General features: G+C 40.1%; 1 protein-coding gene across 1 annotated transcript in view; it reads right to left on the bottom strand.

Annotated features, from left to right (window-relative positions):
• The window catches only part of LOC311591914 (uncharacterized protein C9orf85 homolog), a 57306-nt gene that overhangs the window by 26724 nt on the left and 14940 nt on the right, over window positions 1-15642 (bottom strand). The window lies entirely within an intron of this gene.

The raw sequence follows: 15642 nt of genomic DNA, 5'->3' as shown, positions 1-15642 counted from the left end.
ATAATTTCTAGCCTGACAACAAGGTAAAGAGTTTCCAAGGTAACTCTAAGAACCTTTCTCACTCACTGGCCCTGATATTGGATCAAGACTAATATTGGATAATTACGACACATGGATTTTACTGTTTGTAAACTAGGCCTAAATAAAATATAATAGAAAAGAAACGTAAGATTATTGTTTTAACAATTCAAATTCTTCCATGACTGAATTAAACTGAAAAATTGTAATAATCAGTTTATTTGGAATAGCAGTAACTGAAAAGTTAAGATATTTTAGCAAGAAGTAAGCAGGAAGCCAGGGGCATTTCATTTCTTTTTGTGTTCCTATGTAAGGAAAGTATTTTTCAAAAGTTCCTTAGAGGCCAGCCCCAAACTAACAAACCTCCTCCAGCTCACTTGGTTCCATGAGAATACACCATGGTGTAAACATGATATAAACATGATGTACATATGATATACACATGATGTAAACATGATGTACACATGGACAGACAGTGAACAAAGGACTTTGTTCCTGTGATGTGTCACAGGAAGAAAAGTTAAAATGTTATTCTCAAAATGTGTTTCTATAAACAGACAAGAGTTTAAATGTATCCTAGGTCCTCTGTAATAGTTTTGTAGCTTATGTATGGCAAGCTCACATGTTATAAGATTTAGCTTCTTTTGACAAAAGAGGAAGGCTGGTCTTTGCCCATTGTTGTGGAAGGGTTGGGTTATATGTAAACATATTTTTGTTTTAATCCCAGGTGTGGGATATGGGGGCTGTCCTAGTTTGTCCACAGCTGATAACTACCCCTGAGAGGGCAGATGATGTTTGTCAGGTGGGAACTACCTTGTGCAGGGGCGTGGTCTTTGTCAGTGAGGATAAAAGCCAGGCCCAAGGGGAGACTAGATGCTCAGAGAAAGAGAAGGCTGCTGGTGCTTCCCGCTGCTGCTCCTGGTTGCTCTTGATGCAGTTTGATGAGAAGGTGGAGATCTCCTGAACCGAGGACTGGACTTGCCTCAACCCTGAACAGTAGGAAGTAGCTAAGGAAAAATATGCTCCCTCTCCCCACTAACCTTCTTTTTCCCCTACCTGGTGTTGGGGAGTTAGAAGGGATTGGGATGAAGCAGGGAAAAAGAGACATAAAGAACCCAAAATAAAAAGTGTTTTGAAAGTATGCCAACAGCTCGTTGTTGGAAAGGATATTTGCCATTGTAAAGGATATTTTAATTTTATTTATTTGCTTCTTTTGTTTCCTTTTAAAAATGTCTCTGATTTCAAATGGCTATCCATTTGATACTGACTTAAAACACAACATTTGGACTAGGTCAGCTGAAGCAAACAACGGGAAAGGCCACTGTTAGCCATAAAAGGCGATGAGGATGAGATACTCTGACATCACATTTACTCTAAGATAATATATTTCAAGGGCATTTTTAACATCTATAAATTATGCTTTGAATACTTATGTCTCAGCTGGGCTCTGGTAAGGAGTATATTGTTCCTTATGGACTTACATACGGATTTACTCCTCTCTTTCTGACAGCAATGGACAGTGCCAGGCAAGGCAAGTTCAGCATGCCTCTGTATTCACTGTCACTATGCTACACTATAGAGAAAGGAGCTCCATAACTATACACCCAACTCCTCTTCCTCTGCTCCTTGGCACTTAGCTGGCACATACAGGGACGGCTAAGAAACACAGGCTTCAAATTCATAATTCACCAACTGTCTTCCATCATCTGTTGCCTGGAATATCTTACAACTTGTCCTTATGTCATTAGCAATTATAAGAATAAGTTAATAGCTTTGAACCAAAGACACAACGTGAAGCAAACTCTCTAACTAGTAAGTATTCCTAGAACGCAAGAAATTTCATTGCCTGCAATTGCAGTACATTAACATGCACTGTTGGCCAACCAGGAAGCATTAGCTGCTTTCCTGTTTGCTTCTCTATACAGTTTCTGACCAGTTCATCTTGATTTACAAAGCCTGTATAGTTGAAAACTGGTTTCCTCAGGGTGGGACAGCTACAGAACAAACAGGTCTTTGTGGTAACTTGTTCTGTGAGTGAGCGGCAAGGCAGTACACATAGTAATCTTGCTTAGGGTTCACAGGAACAAATGGAACTACTACAAAATTAATTTGATTCTTCTGTACTAAGACATGAATGAGGATGGCAACAGAGAGTATGCTCATTTAAAAATACATACACAGAAAAAGGGGCAAGTCCAGCGAGGTGAGCAAAGGCAGCCAGAACCTACTTACAGGAATTGCGCCATGTCAGGCAAAGGAGACAGCAATCCTACCTTATTACACACTCCTATTTGCATCTCATTCTCCTCTGGCCACCCATTTTAGTATACCCCTCAGGGTAGAGGGTCACAGACTGCTGCTGTGCAAATACAAATTACAACTTGCTTTGTAAAAAGATCAACAGTCAACAGGCTGCTTTCCCAATCTTTGGTTTGTTTTGAGATAAGAGTCTTGCTATATTGTAGTTTTGGCCTTAAACTCATGGCCTCAACATCCTAAGTATAGGCATCAGAGGTATACCTCAGCAGACACAACTTCCAGATTGTTAAAGGAGGAAAGTTCCACATACTTAGGAATCAGAGAATCGGTTACAGAAAAATGAAATGAATACTTCTTAAATGTCAGAATAAATTTAACACATCGAAAGATACTCCCAATGGAACGTAGAGATAAGGTTTTAAGAACATCATTGCTTATCAATCCGTACCAGTGTAAGTATAAGCTACAGTGTTATTACCCTGTAGGATTCTATTGCCATACAACTAATCTTCCGTAATGGAATACCACAATCACAAATAGGAACCGAGGAAGGCCTTAGAGTCTTGGAAGGTAGCAAGAGCAAACTGACTCTAACATGCATTAACACGCAAGTGAGCATTTTGAGAGCTACAAAGTACCAATTCCCAGCAAGAAGATACCATTTAGGAGGAAAGGAATTTAAAATAACTAGTAATTTTTCTTTAGGATTTTTTGGTATGAGGTAATTTTTTTTCAGCAGTGCTGAATCCAGAACAACTGTAGATGCTATATTTCGTTTCTCTTAATTGAAAAAAATTCTTTGTTTATACATATTTTTATTATAGTTTATTTACACTACATCTCGATCAGAAAAAAATTCTTAAAGGAAAATGTCTATTATAACTGCTGCCAACAGGGATCATCACAGATGAGCCTGGTTCTCTTTACCCTGCAATCTTGCTACAGGTAAATGAGGAGTCTTACTCTGAGATAGCTACATTACTGCTACTCTGAAACTGGAACTTTTAAAGTTAATTATATTTAAAGTACTCTCTCTCTCTCTCTCTCTCTCTCTCTCTCTCTCTCTCTCTCTCTGTGTGTGTGTGTGTGTGAGAGAGAGAGAGAGAGAGAGAGAGAGACAGAGAGAGAGAGAGAGACACACACACACACACACACACACACACACACACACACACAGATGTGGTTCGAATAGGCCCTGCTGCACTCATGTGTTTGAATGCTTGGTCCATAGGCAGTGGGCTATTAGGAGGTGTGGCCTTGGAGGTGGAGTGGCCTTGGAGGAGGTGTGTCACTATGGGGATGGATTTTGAGGTATCCTATGTTCAAGTTACACCAAGTGTGGCACAGTCTCCTTTTCCTGACTATGGATCATGTAGAGTTCTGAGCTCCTTCTTCAGCACCATAACTGTCCGCACGCTGCCATGCTTCTCACCGCGATGATAATGGACTAAACCTCCAAACTGGACATCAGCCCCAAGTCAGTGTTTTCCTTTGTAAGAATTGCTGTGGTCATGGTGTCTCTTCAAAGTCATAAAACCCTGTGAAAGTGTGTGTGTGTGTGTGTGTGTGTGTGTGTGTGTGTGTGTGTAGAGAGAGAGAGACAGACAGACAGACAGACAGACAAACAGACAGACACAGAGACACACACACAGAGAGAGAGAGAGAGAGAGAGAGAGAGAGAGAGAGAGAGAAAAACAGACACACACACACACACAGAGAGAGAGAGAGAGAGAGAGAGAGAGAGAGAGAGAGAGAGAGAGAGGGGTTGAGATTCTTGCTCTGGTATATAGGGAGTGAAATATTGAGTGAATGTGTGTTAGCCACATAAGCATGGCCTCAGGCCCAGGAGGTATGGCGGGACCTTCTCTCTGGGGTGAGGATGAAGCATGAAAAAGCCTTCCTCTGGTCCAAGTGTGGATGCTGACACTTTGAGAGAATGTTAGCCATATCTTTCTCCCACTGCATGTTTGTGGCCTGAAGACTGCTCCCCTGCAGACACTGTCCCACAGTTATCACCTAAGCCTTGTCTCCTTGATCCAGCGGTATCCCACAAACCCTGACTCCATGTTCAACTCTATATAATAAACATGCTGAGTGGCCAGGATACTATGGCTTCTTCAGCAGAGTGCATAGACCAGGTAATCCCAGCTTTATTTCGGTTTGTCCATCTCTGTCTGTCTTTTCTTTGTCCCCTTTTGCCAGCCAGGACCACGTCCCTGAAGGCCGTGCAAGTACTCAGCACTGGGAGATCATGAGGCCTTCAACTCCCAACCTCTTGTCTCTGCCTTAACTTTTAGAAACACTCTCTTACTCTAAATCTGACTAGAGGATAAACACCTCACAAGGACTTACATACAATTATAATCTGGAACTATTCATTTGGCTAGGACCCTAAAATCATTAACTTTTACCTACTATTTTGTACATGTGAACTGAACTTCACTCCCAGCACCGTATTATTTTAAGCCCCTTTAATTCAGATAGATCACCAAAGAACATGAGGTCTCTCACAAAATAAACACAGCCGAAAACCAAAAACAACCCCTCCCCAACCACAGCAATGGGAGGGAGGAATGAGGCGAGACACAGTACCATGGGGAAGGCCAATACCGCCGGCCAGAGCACAGCTGAGCAGAGCTGCTGGGCCACAGGAGAGCTGAGTGTTCCTGCAGTGAGGAACTAGAACTCACCAAGAACAGTTTCTCAGAAGCAGTGTGCCTATTCCTGTTGCTGAAACCTAGCTATCTGTCCCCAGAAGATTACAGTGTGATGCAGTAAGCGATGCTTCAAAGCATCCTACGATACAAAGCATTTCAGAGAAACGTGTTCTCTCCCAGAGCTCAGTGTAAACCTCAGTTATTCTGCTCAGACTCCAAACGTTTCTATTACCAAAGGCTCTAAAAAGTTATTTGTAGATGCAGATCCCTGATGGTCATAGGTCTGTAAGAAGGCCCTGCACATCACAAGATCATCTTGAAGAAATATTATCATCAACTGGGCCCTTCCATCATGAGAAATGTCAAAGCTGCACAAGTTAAAACAATACTATTTGGTGTGGGCCCATGCTGTGACCCAGCACAAAAATGGCTATGAGTATAAGGCCGGTTAGACTACAAAGTGAGACTCTGTCTAAAAAAATAAATGTGTATATATGTATGTATGTATATGCATACATACATATATAAAGTATATATACATACATAATACATAGACACAATGCCTAAAAACAATCAGAGTTTGCCTTTCCCCTTTGCATGTGTGTATATGCTTAAAGTAAGTTACAGACACAAGAGCATTTCATCTCTTACCATTCATCATACCCCAGAAATAAAGGCTCTAAAACCATATGCCATCACCATACTAAAAATCGTGAACAATACTCCCTAACACTATGAATATGTAAAGCCTATACTGAAATTCCCTCAACTGCTCCCAGCCTTTCAGACCTGCCTTCCCTACACAGGCTAAGATGAAATAGTATGTTTTGGAACATAACAGAAAATCCCATACTTAGAGTTTACCTGGTGGCTTCCTCACATTGTAATTTAACATCCATACTCCTCAGGAGCACTATGTTTAATTGCTAATCTGTGGATTTTCCTGATATAGAGCAGGAAGGATGCAGCTGCTTGAGAGGCTTACTTGGCTTTCATGGTGATGGCGGTGTCCCGCTGTACAGTAGTTTACTCATCACTGAAGGACACCTAGAGTTTTGTGTTATTTGGGTGTTAACAGACACTTGTGTATAAAATTTTATTTGGACATGATTTTATTTCTCTTGGCCTTGGACGTCTATTTTTCCCAGTTTGCTTGGGACAGGCTCGCCTGGGACTCCCTATGGAGCCCAGTGTTCTTGTGACTCTCCTGCCTCCTTCTCCCAGGTCAGGGGTTACTAGAAGTGTGCCACCACATCACAGTTTTAATGTGATAGGAAAAAATGTAACTATATGCCACTCTCAGGATTATCTGGGTAAGTTACTGAGATTAACTAAATCTATGTTTTTCTATTTCAGAAAACGAGTTAGTAATATAGTTAATCTAGAAATATTTCTCAAGCGAGTTCTACTAAGGAAATATCTACAGAGAAATGTAAAATCAAGTCACTACCAATTTACATATTTAAGAAAGTCTTATTTTGCAACATTACTAATTAGAGATTAGCTATTAACATTTTGAAACTCATTTCTACAGCACTGCTAATTAGAAATCAACTATCAACATTTTTAAGTACCAAAAAAAGCCTAGTATTCTAAAATACCTTATTTGCATGTATGTACCAAATATGGAAATGTTTGGTTTTGATATGTATCATTTTGGCTAAAGATACCCAAAGCATAAAATGAGACGCATCTCTATTGTGAGATAGAGGAACATTTTCCCCAAAGCTAATCTTTCTTTCATTCACTCTAAACTATCGCATGTCTAAAACACCAATAGGAGAGAAGCAAATACACACTCCTCAGGACACTCCCCCTCCTCAGTGAACTACGACCTAACCCTTCCTAGAAGCCTACAGCTGATTCGTCCCCTCCCACTTTCCTTGTTTGCTCAACGTCATCTGCTATAATAAACAATCACATTTTCACCAGGAAACTGAATATAAAATGAGTTTGGGTCATTCCAAACAATAGACTATTCTGTCACTAAGTTGGCAGATATATTGTCAGTTGCAGTTACACAGAGAGGGCCTGTGCATAAACTGGCTTATTTCCAGAGCCAAGCACACATCTTGGGTTTTCACTGGCGAACTTCATGTAACAGGTGGGAAGACATGTAATGTCTTTCCCGCAGTACAGGAAACCTACCAAAGCCACTTCAACTCACTTTTTCTTCCTCCGGTGCTAGAGATCTAAGGCAGGGTCTTGTATACTCAGCAACCCTCTACCATTGAGCTGACCATCCCCAGCTCTAGTCACTCATTGGTAAGGAAAACAAAGTAAGATGTGTGTAGTGTAACAAGTAAATATTTTCAAAGCATTCTGACAACTATTTCACTCTTATTTTTTCCAAATTATTTCTATGTGTGTGTGTGCGCGCGCGTGCGCGCGCCACATACAAGTGGGTGTTCTGGAGGTAGAGTTACAGGCAGTCGTGAGTCATGCAACATGGGTGCTTAGAACCCATGGGTCCTGGGAAGAACAGCAAGAACTCCTGAGCTCAGGGCCACCTCTCCAGGCCCAAGCATTGTACTCTTTTTTTTTTTTTTCACTGTGTAGCCTTGGCTGTCTTGGACTTGCTTTGTACACCAGGCTGGCCTCAAACTCACAGCAATTCGCCTGCCTCTGCCTCACAAGTGCTGGGATTAAAGGCGTGGGCCACCACGCTCAGTTTGCATTGTACTCTTAAAATAGTGAAACTTTAAGAGGACTCGTGAGAGCTGGGATAAAGAACCTGTGAAAAGATTTTGATTCTTTCCACTCTGTAAGAAGTAGAAGAGAACCCTGCCTCCCTCTGCGGCCGGATCAAACCGAGGGCCCTGACAAAGTTTAGTAAGCACTCTCTCACTTAGGCTACATATTCAGACAGAAAATACTGTTAATAAAGGATGCACAATGTGACACTAAATAAAACTCCAAGAATACAAAACATTACTTCTTAGAATAGGTAAAACTACCTTAAAATGGTGAGAACAGGGTTATTTAGTATTTTAAGATAATAAGTTTTCAATTGTTTACAAGCTACCTTCACTACTGACTCCAGGACATTTTCAGCAAGAAAATAATCCAAGAAAAACTGTTCTGAATAGAAACAAAGAGTTGCAGTCCTGGCTTCACAGAGAACATGCTTTTTCTCCATCACATTTCACCGAAAATGTTGACAGTGTCCATGGTTCCACCTGGACACGGTTTGTCTTTCTTGAAAACAGGTTTCATCTTAGAGGAAAGGCAGTATCTTTGACCTACCTGGTCCTTTCAGCATCCTTGGCTGAGACTTCCTGTTAGTCATCAACTTCCTCTTTCTCAGGGCAGGTCCTGCACAGTCATCCTCTGTTCTCAGACTGTTTACTCAAGGTCAACTGAATGCATAACTTCAGCATTAGCAGCAATGAGACTGCAGCTCTAATCTGATGTGGCCAACTGCACAGGAGATAGCAGTTCTCCCTCTGCAGAAACCCTTGATGCCTCCAATCCACAGATTCAAAACCAGTCACCTTCTTAGCGATCAAATCTGTCCTTTCTCTGTCCCAAATGTCATCTTTAAAAAGACTCCTTGGCTTCAGTAAACAAATTCCAGGTCACTTTTTACTCCTTCAATAGATACTAAGAGAAGAAAGATATTTGCCAGGTTGCTGCCATACCCTGTTAATTTATCGTTATTCAATAAATTCTGACATAATAGAAATGCAAAGCACATTCATCTACATTTCTGGCATAGCATGGTCATGATACCTAACAAATGGAAGGCTCTGAATTTGATCCTTATCACTGTAAAACAAAACAAAACAAATCAAGCAAACAACACCAAAATACAGGAAGCGAGGGCTTGGGAAGGAAAATCCAATTCCCAAGAGTTATCTCTTCTTCCTTGTACAGTAGCTGTCATATATAGTGTGTTAACGTCCTGTTTGGACAATGCCATGTATCTCTATAATTCTTTACATCCTGCAAGTAAAATTACTGAACAGCGGCTCTCACTCTCTCGTCCCCTCAAGCCCATCAACATTCTTTCTTTGTAGCCTCATATAAATGGAAATGCACAGCCTTTGTCGTTTTGTAACTAGCTTATTTTACTTATTAGTATCATCAACGGTCACAGACGCATACCTCAAAATGTCTGTCCTTAAAAAATGTTAATGATATAGGGGAGAGGAAGGAGGGGAAACTTCAGTTGGGATGCAACAGATGAGAGAAGAATGTTTGAAAACTGAGGGGGAAAAAGCTAACAATTTCCACTCTGTGTATGTAATATACTTTGGTCATCCAGTCATCCCTCTTTAGGCTTTGCTGACTGCTTGCGTGTTTTAGCTATCATAAGCAATCTGCTCTAAGCAGGCAGCTTTCAGTTCTTCTGGGCTTATAACCAGAAGCAGAGTTTTAGGATCATAGGATAATCCTGCTTCTAATTTTTTGGCTAATGCCCTACTATTTTTATTAGCTTTGCCATAATTACTGAAATTATAAAATGCCAATTCTTCCTCTTAGCTCTTTTTCAAGATTCTTTTGGTTATTTGGGATTCCTTGAGATTCAATGTGAGTTTTAGAGTCTTTCAATATCTGTACAGAAGTCCCTGGAACTCCAAATTAGACTGAATTGAATTTGTAGATAACTTTAGTAGCACTAATATCTTAATATTAAATCTCTCAATCCATGAACATGAGGCATTTTTCATTTATCCAACTTCTATGACTTTTAAATCCTGCAATGGCTCACAGTTTTCACTGTGAATCTTTTATATTTTTAGTTAATTCTATGTTCATTCTTTACCAACTATCATAAACTAGTTATTTACCTCTCTTTTCAGAGCACTCAGCTTTAGTAACAGACATGTAATTCATGTCTGTGTATGGACTTGTTTCCTGCTACTGTGCTGAATGCATTTACTAGTGTTAGCTGATGGAGTCTTGGGAATTTTCGACATCTAAGGTCATAATAGCTATTAATAGAGATAATTTTACCTCTTTTTAATTTGATGCATTTTGTGTCCCTTTTCTTACATAACTGTCCTGGCTCCAACTTCTAGCACTAATTGACAAAGGCAGGCAAGCAGGAACACTTTCAAGAGCCAGGTATAGGTTGGATGTGTTGGTGCAGATCTGTAATGGCAACATTTGGAAAGCTAAGACAGAAAGATTCTAAGTTCAAGGCCAGCCTCAGTCACATAGACAGATTTTTGTCTCATTAACTCAGAGCAAGCAAGCAAACAACAATAACAACAAAAAAACCTTTTATATTTCCACAGTTGAGCATGATGCTCACTGTGGAATTTTATAAGTGGCATTTTTTATATATATAAATTTTAGCTTTTTTACAAAGATTTATTTATCTATTATTATATATACAGTGCTCTGCCTGCATGTACACTTGCAGGCCAGAAGAGGGCATTAGATCATATTACACATGGTTGTGAGCCACCATCTGGTTGCTGGGAATTGAACTCAGGACCTCTGAAGGAGCAGTCAGTGCTCTTAACCTCTGAACAATCTCTCCTGCCCATAAGTAGACCTTTTTTTTTTCTCTGCATAATACCCTTGGCTGTCCTGGACTCGCTTTGTAGACCTGGCTGGCCTTGAACTCACAGAGATCCATCCATCTGCTTCTGCTTCCATCTTTTAAAAATTTTTAGATAGCCTTTATATAACCAGTTGTTGAGTGTTTTTATTATGAGTACTGAATTATGTCAACTGTTTTTACCATTTCAGTCCCAAATATCATATTAATATTCCTTTTGTTCATTCTGTTCATGTAGTAGTATCTTGTAAGTGCTGAATTAGTCTTTCTAGGAATGAGTTCTGCTGGACTTTGATATTTAATCTTTTATGATTTATTTTTATGAGTGTCTGTATGAACGTATGCTGTAGGGGTGAGAGTAAGTTACAGAGGCCAGAAGAAGATGGCCGGAGCCGGAATTGTAAGCCACACAATATGGGAGCTAGGAACTAACTTGGGCCGTCTGCAAGAGCAGTTCTTAACCACTGAGCCATCACTTCGGCCCCTGTCTAATCCTTTTAATTTCCTGAGTTCAATTTGCTGTCATTGTCTTTTGCCTGGGGAATTTTTACAGCGGGGCATATAAAAGCTGTCATATTATCAAGTGCTGGTAATAACAACTCAAAAGTGGGAAGGCCTTCAGCTTAGTCCAGAGTCCTGAGCTGCGCTGATTCTGTTTCCATGGTGAGGCAGTATCATGTGGTGGAGGATACTCACTTTATGGAGATCAGGAAGCAGTGAATAAAACTTTCAAAGACATATCCACTTCTTTCATCTACATGCCACCTCCTAAAATTTACTCATTAAAAAATACCACCAGTTAGAGGCCTAGATTTAACGCAGCCTGGAGCAGGATACTTCAGACTCCAGCAATATCTTAGTGTTTAATTGCTGTGATGAAACACCATGACCAGATGACTTACAGAAGGAAGAATTTAAGTGTAAGCTTGCTTAAAATGTCAGAGGGTTAGTCCATAGTCACAATGGCAGAAGTGCGGCAGGGAGAGGGCAGGTTTGGGGATGAAGAAGTAACTGAGAGCTCACATCTGATCTACAAGTTGTAGTAGAGTGAAACTGGGCCTGGCATGATCTTTTGAAAGCTCAAGGCCCACGCCCAGTGGCCTGCCTCTTTATCCCTCCTAAACAGTTCCAGCAACTAGGGATCAAACAATGAAACATATGAGCCTACAGGGGCTATTCCTATCCAAACTACCACAACACTCAGGAGTGAGACTGGTCTGTGGTTTTCTTTTTCTTTTTTGCAAATACCTACAGCTTTTTATTTACTTTTATTTTTTAGTAGAAACCAGTCATCTGGAATGTGTCATTTTTCTAATTGCTATGATTTATAAAACATTATCTAAAGCAATGTAAGAGGAAATAAATTTATTTATTAGCTCATGGTTAGAATGGATGTAGTGCAACGTGGTAAGGAAAGCACTGGGAACTGTAGCAGCTCATGATGTAGGGAACAGTAAGCCAGGCAAGACCTTATAGTGTCTTCATTTGGCCTTGGGATCAGGGTAAAGCCACCCAGGACAAGTTAGGATGTGTCTCCTGTATGGTCTTGGGAAGATCCGTGAGTTTTCCTTCAAATCCTGGTGGACTATCCCAGTGAAAGCATCAGGTCTAGAGTACTTCTTCATTGAGGAGTTTTAAAATTTCTGATTTAATCTTATAAACCTCGACTTGATTCTGGTTTCCATTTCGTCACGATTCAGTCTAGGTTCTGTACTTCTAAGATGCTACCCATTTCAAACAGATCATTCAACTTGCTGGCAGTAAATTGTTGAAAGTATCATTCTATAATCCTTTTTAAATGGGGTAGAACTGGCATGAATTTTTTAATTATCATTTTTGGTTATGGTTATTTGAGCCCTGTTATTAGTTGACCTAGGTAAAAGTTTGCCAGTTTGGTTTAGATATATTTTAATAATTTCTTTTGTTTTGGGATTATAATAACTACATCATTTTCCCATCCCTTCCCTCTCTCCAAACCCTCAATAAATCCCTCCTTGTTCTTTTTCAAAATCATAGCCTCTTTTTCCATTAATTGTGTTACATATATGTGTGTATATGTTGCTAAACACATAAATATAACCTGAAAAATCTTTTGGTTTCATTGATTTTTCTGTTTTTTTTTTTTTTAATTTGTTTTATTTATCTCTGCTCTGATCTATTTCCTTCCTTTTGGTGTGGTTTCCGTTTTTCTAGGTCCTTGCCTGTTGCGCTGAAGACATGGGATGCTTCTGATTTTAACATTTGTTTCCTGCAGAGTGCCGCTTCAGTGCTTCCATGTAGTGTTAAGTCTCTTTCGCTTCCATCTAAATACGTTCTTATTTTCCTTGTGATTTCATTGATCAATTTGATATAAAACATGTTTAACTTCTATACATGGTGAATTTTTAAAGTTTTTCTTCTGTTCCTAATTTCTGACTTCACTCTGTACAGTCAGAGGAATTACACTGAGAAGGATGGCTTCTATCACCTAAAAGCCACTATGTTAAGAGCCGAGAAGGTGTATTTTGTTGCTTGCTGTTGGGTAGTTTCCTCCCAAGCTCACAGGCTGACGGTGCTGTCATTCCCCACATCCTACTAATGTTCTGTTGCTCCCATCAAGTTTCTGGACTTTTGCTTCATACAGTTTTGGGTCTGTTATTACGAACATGAAAGTTTCAAATTATATTTTGTCATATTATTAATTTTTGTTTTGATTTGGGTTTTGCTTATTTTTCGAGATAGGGTTTCTCTGTTACACAGATCCCTGGCTATCCTGGACTTTCTTTGTAGACCAGGCGGGCCTTGAACTCATAGAGATCCACCTGCCTCTGCCTGCACCACCATGCCCAGCTTAATTTTTATTTTTATTTTATTTTATTTTATTTATTTTTGATTTTTCAAGACAGGGTTTCTCTGTGAGGTCTTGGCTGTCCTGGACTCGCGTTGTAGACTGGGCTGGCCTCAAACTCACAGCAATCCGCCTATGCTTCCCTAGTGTTGGGATTAAAGTGTGCATCACCATGCCCGGCCCCAGCTTAATTTTTAATGCACTGTTTTTGTCTCTTGTAATTTTTTTTCAATTTAAAGTCTGTTTTGTCTGATATTGCAAATTCATTCCTGCTCTCTTTTGGTTAATATTTGCATGGACTATTCCCATCCTTTAACTCTGAATTTATTTATGACTTTCAATCTTAAGTTAGTCTCTTGTAGACACTATACAGCTGTATCATATTTTAAAATCCATTTCAATCTCTGCCATTTGGTTGGAGAGCTAAACTCTGCAATTTTTCACTACTGAAAACGGAACTTAGAGCCTGCTAAGTAGTGTTCCAACACTGAGATTATCAATCAGTTCATTTGCCTTTTATTTTCAAACAGCACTTCAATAAGTAGACTTGAACTCACTCTGTAACCTAGGCTGGCCATCAATTTTGCAGTCTTCCTCACTCAGCCTTCCAAGTAGCTTGGATCGCAACTCTACCCCATTAGTATTCTTTGCCTTATAGCAGACACTGTTGCACACTGCTCAAGTATCCCAGTGTTAGCTGTTTACACGGGTAGTTACTGCACTGGTTACTTTTCCTGTTGTTGTGGCCTGACAAGATGCAACTTAAGTGAGAAAGGTTTTGTTTTGGCTGTGGTTTGAGGGGCTACAGACCATCCTGCGGGACAACATGGAGACAGGCAGCCCCACGGCTGCAGGAATGTGCAGCCAGGTCTCCTCACCTTACATCTTGGCCGACAAGAAGCCGAAGGTAGACAAGAGTTAGAAAAGACAGCCTAGAAATCTGCAAGGCTCACCTGTGGTGATGCACCTCCTCCAATGAGGCGCTATCTCCCAAAGGTCCACAAGGTCCAAACTGACAGCAACACAGGCTGAGTGTTCGAACACACCAGCCGATGGCGGACACTTCACATTCAATCCACTGCCACTATAAGCCCAGCATTCAAATTCTTATCAAAAGAATACTAGTGAACTAAATAAACTGGATAAAAATGCTGCTACTATAACGTCATAAATCACATGCCTAATCCTCCATACAAATTCTTCTGCTATTTTTACAACATTTTTGTGGTTAGAGGTAGGTATTAATTATCCTAACTTTGCAGATGAGAACCCTGAAGCTCAGAGAATAAAGAGATTTACTGGAGGTCACAAAATTAATCAAGAACACCAGACAGCAAACTCATAAGATGACTTTTAGAGCCGGGCATGGTTGTGAATGCCTGTAATCCCAGCACCTGGGAGGCAGAGGCAGGTGGATTGCTGTGATTTTGAGGCCAGCCTGGTCTACAAAGCAAGTCCAGGACAGCCAAGGCTACATAAAAAACACCATCTAAAAAGAAGAAGAAGAAGAGGAAGAAGGAGGAGGAGGAGGAGAAGACTTTTAGCTTAGGGAGTGAATTAAGTTAAAACTGGAAAGTGTCCTCCTATAGTTTTCAAGGTCTTCTATATATTATGGATGAAAAACAAGAAACCCTGCACTCAATTTTACAGAGCATTCACATTTCCACTTGTAATGTATTATAACTTGATGCTAAACTGGTACACTGGTAAGCTAACTGCTTTGCAAATAGGGCTAAGCCTAAGACAACCATTGCAGTGCATAGTAAACTATTTGTTTAAAGAATATAAACACAAACTTCTAAAGTTAGAAAAGTATTTCAGAGAAGAAATGTCTTCATTAAGCACTGTTCTAAAAGAGGAGGATTTGTACAATTATTCACCATGCTGTGCACAGAGTCAGTCCCCTGTGAGATCTAACAATGAATGGTCAGTAAAAATGAGCAACCTGGACTAAGCTGTGTACAATTCAACTGGAATGCCAAGAGCCCAAACTCAAACAGCAGCATGTAGGTGTCACGAGGCAACACACATGCTTTTATAACCACTCATTAGAACTTAATCACAAGCTGAGATCCTGTCCAACCAGTAAGGTATGCCCCAAGTAAATGATCTTTAAAGAGACAAACTAGTGACCATTGTTAGACAGGTTTTAAAGAGACAGGAATACCCCTTCCTTTTCAGTGGCATATATTAAGAATGTGTGGATTTAACTTTCAAGTAAGTAACAAACAAACAAGCCACAAACCAAATGACTTATCTTTAAGAATAAATCTATGCATCAAGTCACGCACTTGGAGGCAATAATAAGTGAGCAATTACCACTGGGAAGCTGGCAACATATTTGAAGATAATTGCCTTCCTCTGATCAC

Source organism: Acomys minous (assembly GCF_964271855.1).
Source record: "Acomys minous genome assembly, chromosome: 2".
Classification (NCBI taxonomy): domain Eukaryota; kingdom Metazoa; phylum Chordata; class Mammalia; order Rodentia; family Muridae; genus Acomys; species Acomys minous.
This window is presented reverse-complemented; position numbering and strand designations above follow the sequence as displayed.